The following is a 13,155-nucleotide window of genomic DNA, read 5'->3' as shown; positions in this document are numbered from 1 at the left end:
AGTCCTGCCGTTCGTTTAATTTAGTGCGATTGATTAGACGCTATTACACATTGTTTCCATCTGATAAGATCAGGCGATGCAGACTGTCCGTAAATCTCTCCCTCCATTTCTCGTTCACAGTGTGGGAGGGTTGAGACTCTGATGTTTGAAGAGCACACCTTTAGCAGGTAAGTAAGAAAGTAAAGTTTATTTATGTCACACTTTTCTCAGACAAAGGTCACATGGTGCTGCACATCAACAAAAACAACATACATATGATAAAAACAGGAACAAATGAGCATGACCAGGAGGAATATTTGGCACAGTAAAACAAAGATCAGTAGGTAGACTGAGTAGACCTGATTACCCAAATGCCTGTCTGCACATCAACGTTTTTAGCTGCTTAATAAAAGACTCAACAGAGACAGAAAGAAGTAACGAGATGAGCAGGGAATGCCAGAGGAGCGGTGATATGGCCTCAAGTGTGCCACGAGTGAGGTGTAGGGTGTTTGAATTTAGGGCACGGGTGGGTGAATACAAGTGAAAATATTCTGGGTCCTGACCGTGAATGGCTCTGAAAGTGAGGGTGAGAATTGTTATCCTATAAGACACAGGGAGCCCTATCAGAGATTTCAGTATGGGAGTGATTTGAGACCGTCTGTTCGACCTAGTGAGTATTCGAGCAGCAGCATTCTGGATTGACTGGAGACGATTTTAGGGCGGACGTGCTAAGTGAGGTGAAAAGAAAAGGTTATTCACATTACCAGTTTGTGTGTATGTTAGGCTTATTAGGCTCATTCTTCATTCTTCTTCTGATGAACATTATGAGTGTTGGCAAAACACTCACAATGTAGTAGGCTTACACGTTGGAGAGAGCTTCGGGGAACGGTGGGCTGTAAGTCCAATACCGAGCTGGCACTGCTGCTGGTGAACTGGTGAGTACTATGCTCATTATAAACGTTGTCTTATTTCTTTGCATCATAGTTATCAGTTGTTTCAACACAAACCCATTCAGTCTATGTCATATAACGACCAGCATGTCAGAATAACGTTACTGCCCCCTGACGATGAGTTATCATCTTCCTGCTCGAAACCGTGATGGACACAAGATGTAAGTATTTAGAAGTACAGTTGTCTAACATACAAATGTATTGTTATTGTTACGGTTGCCTAAACAGTTTTGAAAATATGAAACCACTCAAATACAAAATAATATTATTGTTATTGTATAGACTATGGCCATTGATGCAAAAGAGAATTCAAGGATGAACGGGCCGTCCTACAAAACAGAGTCTGGTGCTGATGATCAGCAGGCACCACCCACAGCTGAACTTTACTCACATTTCACAGGGAGAAGCTGCTCCTAAACGTTCTGCCTGCCTGTATCTACAGCTGTGCATCATCAGAGCTCTCCCCCCCCCCCCCCCCCCCAAGCAGCTGAATGTGTAAATAAGTGCCCAAATGTGCTTTAGATTGTATTTGTATAGAAAATCAATGTTTGTCTAATAAATAACTATTTGATCTTGATCTCTTTAGCTTTTCCTTCTTATTATATTATCCTATTTTATTATTCCCTTTGTTGTTGTTCTGCCCAATGGTGATCGCTTGAATCTTGAAACCTTGATAATGTTTTTTTTATTATGTAAATATGAATAAGACAATAGAACAAAAAATCAGTGGGCAATGCACCAAATTACTAATTGTTACAACCATTACCAATACAGGTTAATTACAGGTACTAAATGCAATCACAACAATAGAGTAGAAGGAAAGGATATCTATTGTTTTATGTAAACTGGTCAAAACAAAATACTTCAAGGAACTCAACATACAAACTCAACTTGTAATGGCACAAAAATACCGAACAAAGCCACAACAGGTATGTTGACGCAGCAGCTTTGATTCATAACTCTGTTTCCCTCTCCCAAGCAGCCATGCTATCATAACATAACATAATCCATATGCTGCAGGCCTGTGATGCTGCTCCACTCCGGGCTCCTGCTCATCACTGATGGCGAGTCGAAGTTTAGGTTGAATCCTGGAATAAAAGGAAAACCGATGTTGAAAAACAAAAACCTCATACACTTACTACATATACATGGTCGCAGACTAATTATAATATTGCCCAAACAAGTCGGTTTTATGATCCTTCTCACGTCTAATGGGAAAGCCACTTTTAGATGACAGAATGTACATACTTGCAGATTATGTATAACAGATTTAGACATAACGTGAGGCTGCATCATTTCCGGTGTCATCGTTGTCTCACGTTTAGCAGCTTTACCAGGAGCAGAAAGTCAACATAAGTTACGTCTCCGGTTTGCAAACAAATAGATAAATATATCCATCTTACGTTGTTTCCAAAAAGTTTATAAGCTTACAAACCGATAACTAGCATGTCTAGCTATTTAGCTACGGCCTATAGATATCATGGTAACAGTTGAATACATATACTCATACTAAACATCGGACTGCATACATCCAGGTTTTATCAAAATATGGTAATATTACTGTACCCTTTGAGTCGACATGGTTCTTTATCTTCTCACGGCGTCTGTGCCGGCTTCCTCACCCTCTGCTTGTCAACAAATGCACGTTGTTTCAGAAGGGAAGCGTAACCGTTTTACGACAGTGCAGTTGCAGTCAGAGACCTGCTGTTGGTGCCAAAGCGCACCAAAACTGAAAAGTGACATATTGGGGCTTTAAAGGGCCAAGACGCCTAATTAGAGGAAAAGGGAAAAATTGCAGGTTGATTATTTAAACAGGACATATTATCCCCCTTTCCACCTTTTCAAACAGTCCCCTGTGATCTAAATGAAACATCTGTGCTGTGCTTTGGTCAAAATATAACATGAATCAAGCACCAGAGGAGGTTTGTGACCCTGTATAAACCAGCTCTCTCAGAACGCTCCGTTTTGGTGTGTGTGTCTCTTTAAATGCAATGAGCCCCCCTGAGTTTTCCCAGTAGACATCACTAGCAAGAATAAAAATGGTGGACGTGCGCAAAAGTTTTGCTCTAGGCTGGGGGTGGAGTCCATGGGTGGAGATACCAGGGGTATTTTTTTTTTTTTTACCAGAATCCCACTGTGACATCACAAGGAGAGCAAATTTGAAACTGAGCATTTTTCTCTGTGTTGTTAGACTTATGCAGACCACAAACAAAGGACTGGATGGGTTTATTTCACATTTTGTGGGTCAGTAGACACTCAGGTTACCCAAACATATGTTCAGAAACACTGTACAAGTGGAGAGAATATGTCAGAATATGTCCCCTTAAATTGATAATTTTGTTCTCATTATAAAATGTTTCTCTAACACTAATATGTGTCCCTTGTGAATCTACAAACCCCCCCCCAATGATGAGAAAAGTCCATCCTCTCCATCTTTTGCCTGCTCAACTTTTCAGAAAATGTGTGCTCAAACAGGCCGTTTGGAGATGTTCCCTTCATGACATCACAAAGGGCAGTAACCCCTCATTAATTTGAAATATTATTACTTTGTCAAAACCTTAGGCATCTCAAACAGATTCACTGACCGGGCTCTGCATGTGACACTCAGGGGTTTTGATTTACTGTGATGTAAACACATGTGCAGCAGGATTGGACTCAATGGGAAACAGCTCTAAGTGATGCGGGTCAAAGTTAAATCATTTTCAGTTTACATTTTTTGCCGTTATCAATGTGTGACCAAGCTCTCAGGGTGTATTCATGCATGAGAGTTCAAACTAAGTATGTTCTATCGTCATAAAGATGTTCGACACATCACACGCACGTTCTCTTCTTCTTCTTCTTCTTCTGTTGGGATACGAGGAAGATCTGAACTGTGCCACCACCTGCATCTCTTTAAACTCACCACTCTCCCCAGAGCTTGGCAGAGCTGATGGTGCTTCCTTGGCACATGTGAACTTGTTATTTTATTAAAGGTCAGAGGAAAGGATGCAAGGAAAAGTACGAGGAGGCTGTGATTGTTGCAACATGCCAGCCGAGGTCATGAACTGTGTTTGGAAAGTTGAAGTCTGTTTCACCTGTCTGTTAGTGTTAACTGTGTGTTATTCCTGTTTGTCAAAACAGAGCTACAGAAACAACAAGAACTTTTGAACTTTTCACAAAAGGTATTTGCTCGTTCTCAGGTATTTCACCTGTGTGTTTTGGCAAGAGAAAGCTGGGTCAGAGGTTCCTTTCTTTGGTCAGATCTTCCTCTCTTTTGGAATCCTGTTTTCTGTAATCTCTTGCAAAAATGACAACTCAAAAACATTAATCCCAGTATTTTATTAACTATGACGTTATTTTTGACAAATCAGTAAAGTGATGAGATGGTTTTAAAAAGTCAGAGTCTTTTTGGATCTCGAGTTTGTTTGCCAAGTTAGTGCGGTTCATTTGAGTGTGAAAGCTATCAATCAAACCCAGGTGCAAGCCAAACAACTGGACTGAGACAGCTTCAATAGGTGGATCTAGATCTGCTTTGTTTCAGACTCTGGTGCAGTTCGTTGGTAAGAACGTGAACTGACCTCGATCTAACCCAACTGCAAGAAGCCTTGTTTTTTTTTTTGATTAAACCAGCTACAGTAGCGATAGTTCTCTCTATTCATCATTGCTGAACGTGTTAAAAACCGTAAAAAATCCAACGGCTCGCCCTGCTCACCTAGCGTGTGTTTATCATTATTGCTGTATATAAAGCAAAACAAAAAGCAACCACGAAAAGACAAAGCAACATGTTGTTTGCACGATTTTCTCTTTATTCTCGCTTGATTTTGTAGTTCTCTTATGATGTGTGAACAGCTGATCATCGCTTCCAGAAACGGATCCAGTGGGGCAGGGTGCGAGCCGTTCGATTGAGGAAAACCGTGGTGCTGACAGAGCGTGGCACGCAACAGAGTATGAGGAAAATTGGTTGTTAAGAGCATTTTCCTCACCCATCACACATTTCGGCCCACTTGTAAATGTCCTCGTGTGAAAACAGACCAAACTTTAGGTAATTATGCAACAATGTAAGAAACTGGTCGATGATTCAGACTAAAGCAAACAAACTATAGGTGAGAAGACACCCTAAAATTGTGAGTATGGGAAATCAAAATTGTTAGGTAGGTGTATGCGTGTCAGTAATATCTGAGTGGAGGTTTTGTACTCGTGTGCATTCTTGTTACACCTACACCGTTAGGTGCATTGGCAGTCATAGAACAATTTCATATTAAAATTAACATAATTTTATATCATGTGTGTTAAGGCTTTCAGATGGTTTTTAGTGCTTGGTACACTGTATTCTTTAACATTTTCTAAAGCCAAACTTAAAATGTTAAACTTTATATGGCATGAAATGGGCTTCAGCTTGTTCTAGTCTTCAGACTACTCAAAGCAGTTTTACACCACAGGTCACATTCACACACTGATGTCAGAGGCTGCTGTGTAAAGTGTCCAATTTTAAAGGTGACATATTGTGAAAAATCCACTTGTACAATGTTTTTGAACATATATTTGGGTAACCTGAGTGTCTACTGACCCACAAAATGTGAAATAAATCAATCCAGTCCTTTGTTTGTGGTCTGCATAAGTCTTATAACACAGAGATAAATGCTCAGTTTCAAATGTGCTCTCCTTGTGATGTCACAGTGGGATTCTGGTAAAAAAAAAAAAATCTCCACCCATGGACTCCACCCCCAGCCTAGATCAACACTTTTGAGCAGGTCAGCCATTTTTATTCTCGCTACAGAGGAGTGATGTCTACCAGGAAAACTCAGCGGGGGGCTCATTGCATTTAAAGAGACACACACACCAAAACGGAGCGTTCTGAGAGAGCTGGTTTATACAGGGTCACAAACCTCCTCTGGTTCTTGATTCATGTTATATTTTGACCAAAGCACAGCACAGATGTTTCATTTAGACCACAGGGGGACTGTTTGAAAAGGTGGTAAAGAGATATAATATGTCCTCTTTAACTAATCCATTCACATTCATATGCTCTCTCACCTGATACAGCCTTGAAAAGTGAAAAATGAAACCTGCTATATTGAGGTCCATGCACAGAAATGAAACTGAACGTTCTACTTTGTGAAACCATGGTGATCGTGTCTGTTTACGATTTGTTTCACTTAAACAGCGGCTGCTTAATTTGCCTGCATGCTCATTTTCTTCCTGTGGCTACAGGTTGCCACCGCTAAACGGCATGTTGCCCTCTGTTTGCACCTGAGCTGCCAGGTTACATCAGACGGCGGACAGAAAACACAAACACTCTCTCGTTGTTGGCAAGAATGCACCTCGGCTGGCGATGGGCGATGGGTTATGGCACGCCTGGGTTTTACAGATCCATTTAAGATCCACAGAAGACTCTGAGTTTCACCCTGATGCAGAGCGAGGACTCTCCCAGGGGTTCACAAAGCGTTCGACATCCCACGACTTTGAGTGTGTGTGTAAGTGTGTATAAGTGCTATGCATTCACTATGTGTGTTTGTGCGTGAGTTTGAGTTTGCGCAAATAAACAGGTGAGCCACAGGGTGATTAGGCTGTCAACTGCTGCTGAGTCATACACATCTCCACCGACTTAATTAGAGGTGGCAGAGCATACCTGGGTTTTCACACACGCATAAACACACACACACACACTCACTCACATACAACACATAAAAAATGACACAGAAGCAGACAAATGATATATATAAATAAACTTGCGTGCCATCCGTTGGTGTACACTCAACACTTTGATGGAGTTTGACATCCTCATCCGAGGTGCGTGCACGCTTCACTGTCACGTTTCCCAGAAAGAACGCCACCACCGCTCATTCCAAGACGCGTCTCGTAACTGCAGCTGCATGATGATGAACATAAAAGGCAGCCATGTGCTGCTGTGAATTAAAGACAACCACCTTTACATCAGGGAAATATAATTCATACTTTGTTTAGGAAACATTGCAGAGTTAAAACTGCTCATACAGAGGTTTGTGTTAAGATGAACTCTTTGGGAAAGTCCACTGGAGAGCCAAATCTACAACAGTAGATGGTAAATGGACTTCAGTCTAGTCTACTTCTAGTCTTCAGAGTACTCAAAGAGATTTTAAACCGCAGGTACCACCTACACACTGATGGTAGCGGCTGCTATGCAAAGTGACCATCAGGAGTAACTAATCCCATTCATACACATTCATACACCGCTGACAAAGCAATTTGTGGTTAAGTGTCTTGCCCAAGGAAACATTGGACATGTGGCTGCAGGAGCCGGGGAATCGAACCCCCAACCTTCCAGGTTGAGAGACGACTAACTCAACCAACTGAGCCACGGCTTCCCAAATAGCCGAAGGTGAGGGTTGGTATGAAGATCGACCCGTAAATGGCGAGCTTTGGCTTCAGGGTCAGCTCCCTCTTCACCACAACGGTCCAACACAACGTCCGCATTACTACCACCATCACGGTCCATCTCACCAAGACTTGTGAACAAGACCCCGAGATACCTAAACACCTTCACTTGGGGCAAGGACCCTCAACCAGGTGGAGCAATCCAATGTTTTATTTATTTTATTAATTATGCACTGCATATGCCTTTTCTTTTGATTCCATTTTTTGAAAACCCTTTGATATTTACTTATTTCTAAACTCTGTTGTTGCCCACCTGATAAACGATGACTGATAATAACTCTTGTGCCTCTTCTATTTCTCTCGGCCTGTTTTCCACACTGTATCCGAGCGGGTGACTGACAGTGACTCCTCAGGGGACATTTTCAGCCGCAGACTTGACATGTACAGAGAAAGTATTCAGCAGCAGGTTACATGAGTCCAAACACTTCTCTTTGTCCCTGTTCTGTTGTTGGTGATTAGATGACATGGTTTACAGTTTCTAGAAGGTGTGATCTGCCCCCCCTCCCCTTTTTGTCGGATGTACAGTATCATTGCATAATAATCCCCTTTGAGAATGCACAACGCCCTGCGGTCATTTTGTCATGGACACCCAGTCACACCTATGAGGAACATGCAGAGATGATGCACATCTCTGTGGTTTTATAATATTTGTGTGAATATGTGTGTTGATCTTTTCTTTAAGTAGTCTCGAGGGATTCATAAAATCTGAACTGGATGCCAAAAATAAAACACTGTCCGCAAGCAAACACTTTATACTAAACATTTTGATCTCAGGTAAAGATCACCTCAGTCTTGAGCTGTTTTCACATTTCAGGAGTTGTGGTGTTGACAATTTCAGGAGGACTGACCCTGAAAATCCTCCTGATCTGGTTGGTCACACATGCACCTCACAGCGAGAGAGACCCCAACAGGAGGGGTGTTCGGGGGTCTCCTGAGGCAGAACATGCATGGTGTAAAAAAACATCACAGAAGTAGCAGACAAAGCAACAGAGTCCGCTAGACGACGCTATAATGAGAATATTCGCTATGCATATCAATGCTGTGTAGCTTGACAGAATCCCAATATCAACAAAAGAGCTGAGAAGAACATACTGGCTAAAATAAAACTTAATGCAGCAGTTAAATTACGCGCACAGAGATCTTACCAGTTGCATTCAAGCTCCACCGTGCACCAATCGCAAGGATTAAACATCACCAACCCCTCCCATTGGCTCACGGTGAATTCTCCTGATTATATCCACCTGCGTCCTCACATCAGCTCACTCGGACTTCATGGGAATAAAATACTAAGGGTCTGGCAGGAGAAAAGTTTGGCTATTGGAGGGGTTGCACAATGCATTGGACTGATTGGATTCAATTGGACTGAAATACAAATAAAAATACTGAAGTGAGATGAACAGACTGAGATTTCTTTTCTTGACATAGTTTAGTGTAGTGATCATAATATGCAGTTAAAAAGCTCAATCGCAATATATTGTATTGTGATTCTCAGCATATCGCAAAATGTTAAAAATCGAATTGTATCGTGCCTTTAGATAGATAGATAGACTTTATTGTCTGTCCCAACAGAGACAGAAATTCTCCTTTGACAAGGCTCAAAAAAATAAACACAACTTACATTAAAAACAGAAAGTGCAGTACATTAAAAGAGGACTGTTAAAAACAACAGCTTCTAAAGAGGGGGGTCTATTTGATTTTGTTCAGAATGGTTATTGCAGAGGGAATGAAGGATTTTTTGTAGATGTTTTTCCGGGACAGAGGGACTTCGTAGCGTCTGCCTGATGGCAGTAACTGGAAGGAGTGGTGGAGGGTGTGAGAGGGGTCCTCTGTGATCAGGGTGGCTCTCCTGATCACAGAGCGGTTATACAGTCGTATAGTAGATTAGTATCGCGATAATATCATATTGTGGGGTCTCTGATGATTCCCACCCCTACTAGTTACCTTTGTTGGTTTTCAGGTGTTCTCTAGTCCAACCACATAAGGAGAGATTAAATGTTTTCTCGAAATTTCCCCATCTTGCTTTGGTTTGTCGGTGGCTATGTTCTCACTCTGTTTATTTGATAAATCCTCATACAAAATGTAAACAAGTTCTTTCCTGATCATTTATCCCCACAAAAATGTATCTTTGGTGGTTTAATGGTATTAGTACTGCTGTAAGTCTAAATACTGTACTCATGCTTTTTAATTGTACGGTGTCTTGTGCACACTCGCCTGTGATTTAAAGCCATAATAACCCTCAGTAAATCTATAATGTCTGCATTTTGAGTCGTCAACCAAAGCGAGTCGAAGCTCTGTTTCACATTTCAAATGTTCAATTACAAGAAGCATTTCTCATAACTCCTTGTCTTGGTTCCTCTCTGGGTGTGGGTGGAAAACACAGAGAACAGTCCACCTAAAATGTAAACAGACGTTTCTCATTTCTGTGCTTTAATTTCAATGTAAACTAAACCGATCGCTCCCCCTGCTCGCACTCGAAACCACCAAACTTGATGGTTTCTTGGTGTTCCTCGCCCCAGGCCACCCATTTGGCACGTCGTCCCACTCTGTGTGTCTCATTACAGCGGGTCGCAGAGGAAGGGAAGAGACACACAAGAACACTGCAATCCGCCCTTTCTTTTTTTTCTTTCCATATCAGGTCTGCTTTGAAAAAGAAGCTCTTCAGAGATATGCATTTCTTTTGCTTCTGTCAGACGAAGCTTTGTTTAGACTAAAGTGCTTACGAAGGAATAAATGATGCTTCACTGAATTCAAATGGATTCAACTCACAAGCTACTCACCGTTTACACCCAGGAACTGCAAACTGACAAAAACATCCCACTGCTGATCACCGATATGAGCAGTCCACAGTGAAATATGTTTAAAATAATACAGATAACTGACTTCTAAAAGTATATATTATAATAGCTTACTTTTCACTTTTTGGTTGTGTTTGTGTAATGAATATTTATTAAACTTATTCTATAAACTGTCAGCTCTGAATGACATTGGTCCTCATGCATGAAGTAGTGTTGCAGTACTCAAAATTGTCTCGAGACCACTTTTTGAAGGTCTCTTTCTCGGAATTTAAAAGCATTTTTACTCGGTCTTGTCTCGGCCTCAGACTGGGCGGACTCCGGATTTTAAATCAAGACCGTTCAAGACCACCTCTGGATCGGTTGTTTTTCCACGTCATCACTGTGATTAGAATCGCCTCTTTCTAAAAGAACAATTCACTTCAATTCATTTGTTGTTGGATTTTTATCCCCCGGTTACCGCTGCAATCTTAACGGTGTTACGGTCTAAGTGAGTGATACGCCCGCTGCACACAAGATGATGATTTTTCAGTGATATTTATGGACTTAGTCTTGTCTCGGCCTCGCCCTGCCTTGGTCTTAGTCTTGACTCGGTCTTGATCCCTAAATGAAACACCAATAAAAAACTAGGACGAAGACTGCTCACCGACGGTCCAACTAGGGCCGACGGCCGACTATCTCCTTGGTGTGTCAGGGCCTTAAAGCTAAACATTGTCTCCAAACAAAGACTTCAAAGCAACATACAGGTGCAAAGCCAGATATGAAGCTTCGAGACAAAGTCCACAAACCAATGGGAGATGCCACAGTGGCTACGATCTCATCTTATGCACAGCCAATGAATGCAACCCCAACTTCAGCTACAAAGAACTCAATCGACAAAAGATTTAAGAATACCTGTTGCAACCCAATCTGGTGGAACACAACTTACTGTACACACTGTACTCACACTGTAACCTCAGCTACAAACAATGGGTGTCAAAGCTCTCTGGAGACGGCACCGACTGGGTGTGACATATATGTATACATCTACAGTATAGAGACACGTCGGGAGACATGACCCACTTCACACGGATACACAACTAAGACCAGGATGTGGTGTATTACATAAACATCCATATCACACACACACATCGCTTGTAATCTTTAGATGAGTAGAGAGTGAATTCAGGAAGTTCTTCTTGTAACGTGATACCACAGAAAGTTTAACTTTGGAAGCTGCGGACTGTTACCGTAATACTTTGTTCCCCATTGGGACGTTAATCAATCACTGTTTCCGGAGCAGATATGACACGGACACTCTTTAACAATCTTTATAATTCATTAACCTTTAGCATTTTATTTCTATTTGCACAGATAACAAGATCAATACACAATGGGGATTCATGCTCTTGTAAAAAATTATAAAACAAACATGCATGGCTGCAGTGACACTCGTACACCCATATTTGATCACCTAAGCTCTAAAACAAACTGTCCCCGGATTACACTGCTATAAAGCAATCAGCAGAAGATAGTATGAGCTGCCTTATCAGCCTATTGAGCAATTCCTCCCCCCGCCGGGTGTGTTGCCACTGTGTTGACCTGCAGGTCATCTGTTTCTCTGTCAACACTGATAGTGCTTTCACAATGCCAAGAGCCGCCTTGCGCCTGTTAGCCGATTTATAATGGAGCGATTGATACTGTAAAGCCATCGCACAAACACACAGCTACCAGGTCTGATAAGCACATAGTCAAGTCTGTGTTCATTTATATTGAGGTTTATTGGCGAGGGCCTGTTCCCCCCAAGGGAGGCCCAAAGTTACGGCAGAGGGGGCAGGGGGGGGCAAGACTAATTTAAGCAATGCACACCATTTTGCATGGCAAATTTTGTGAGCAGTCTTTCTGGTAAACATTAGGCTGACATTGAATCTACACAAGACGTAGTAATTTCTAAAAGAAATGAGAAGAAGTTATGACGAGTCAGAGAGCCCCACACTTCTTCCTTCTGCAACATCCTACCTGTGAGAGAGAGGTTTCACTAAGGCTTCCTCAATCAACACAAAACACAGATCAAAGCTGGACATTGAAGATGAACGAAGAGTGTCAGTGTCACAGCTGCACCCCAGACCTGAGAAGATCTGCAGCACAAAACAAGCCAAACAACGTTTTGAAAATGGAAAACGTTCGAGAACCACTGTTAAACATCATTCACCATTCCTTATTTGTTTTTTGTTTTTTAAAGCACTGACATGTATCCTACTTTCAGTGTGAATTGCATTTTTGTTGGTTTAAGACAACATAGCAATTCAGTTAGATAACCTGTAAACATGTGAGACAGTAAAACAGTCCTGGTGAGACTGTGTGGTCATCATATGTGTCAGCTTTATCCACTACGGATGATAAATGGTAATAATGGCCGTCTGTAAATGAATTAGCTTGTGGCCACACAATGCAAAGTTCACAACTTTATCATATTAAGTGATATTAGTTTACAACAGCAGCTAACAGAGTGTGCAGACAAAAGTTCACCAATACTCAAAGCCCAGGTCATGTTATATACTCTGCAGTGTTACGTAATGTCTGACATGAACTGGTAAATGTTAAATGTTCTTCAGGAGGAGAGAGGCTTTTGGAGATGGGACCGTTGTAGCGCTCAGTCAGTTGTTTTGTAATTTTAGTTTCTAAGTTGATCTTTATTATCATTTAGTTTGTGTGATGATAATAAATGTCTTCGTTTTGACTTTGCTAAGGTGTATGATGATGATGAGCTTTCATTGTTTGGGTCCATGTATCCTAGAGATAGACATCACTGCAAATCACTACAAAGAGAATCTGAGTGATCCCCTTTAACCTATGATGAAACATGTTACACCATGATGTGAGCGGTCTCTCCGGGATAGCCTCATTCGTACAGTCAGGCAGGGTGGGGTCACTGTATGAGTAAGAAAAGGATGCAAATCATCAAATTTCAACTTTCAACTGAACAGAGATTTGACCCACTGATAAACATCACTCTCCACCTCTAGAGTTATGGGATAGCTTGGGGAAGAATTGTATGAATC

The sequence above is a fragment of the Labrus mixtus genome, chromosome 3 (assembly GCF_963584025.1).
Source record: "Labrus mixtus chromosome 3, fLabMix1.1, whole genome shotgun sequence".
Lineage (NCBI taxonomy): Eukaryota > Metazoa > Chordata > Actinopteri > Labriformes > Labridae > Labrus > Labrus mixtus.
The sequence above is the reverse complement of the archived record's forward strand: the minus strand, read 5'-3'. Positions refer to the sequence as shown.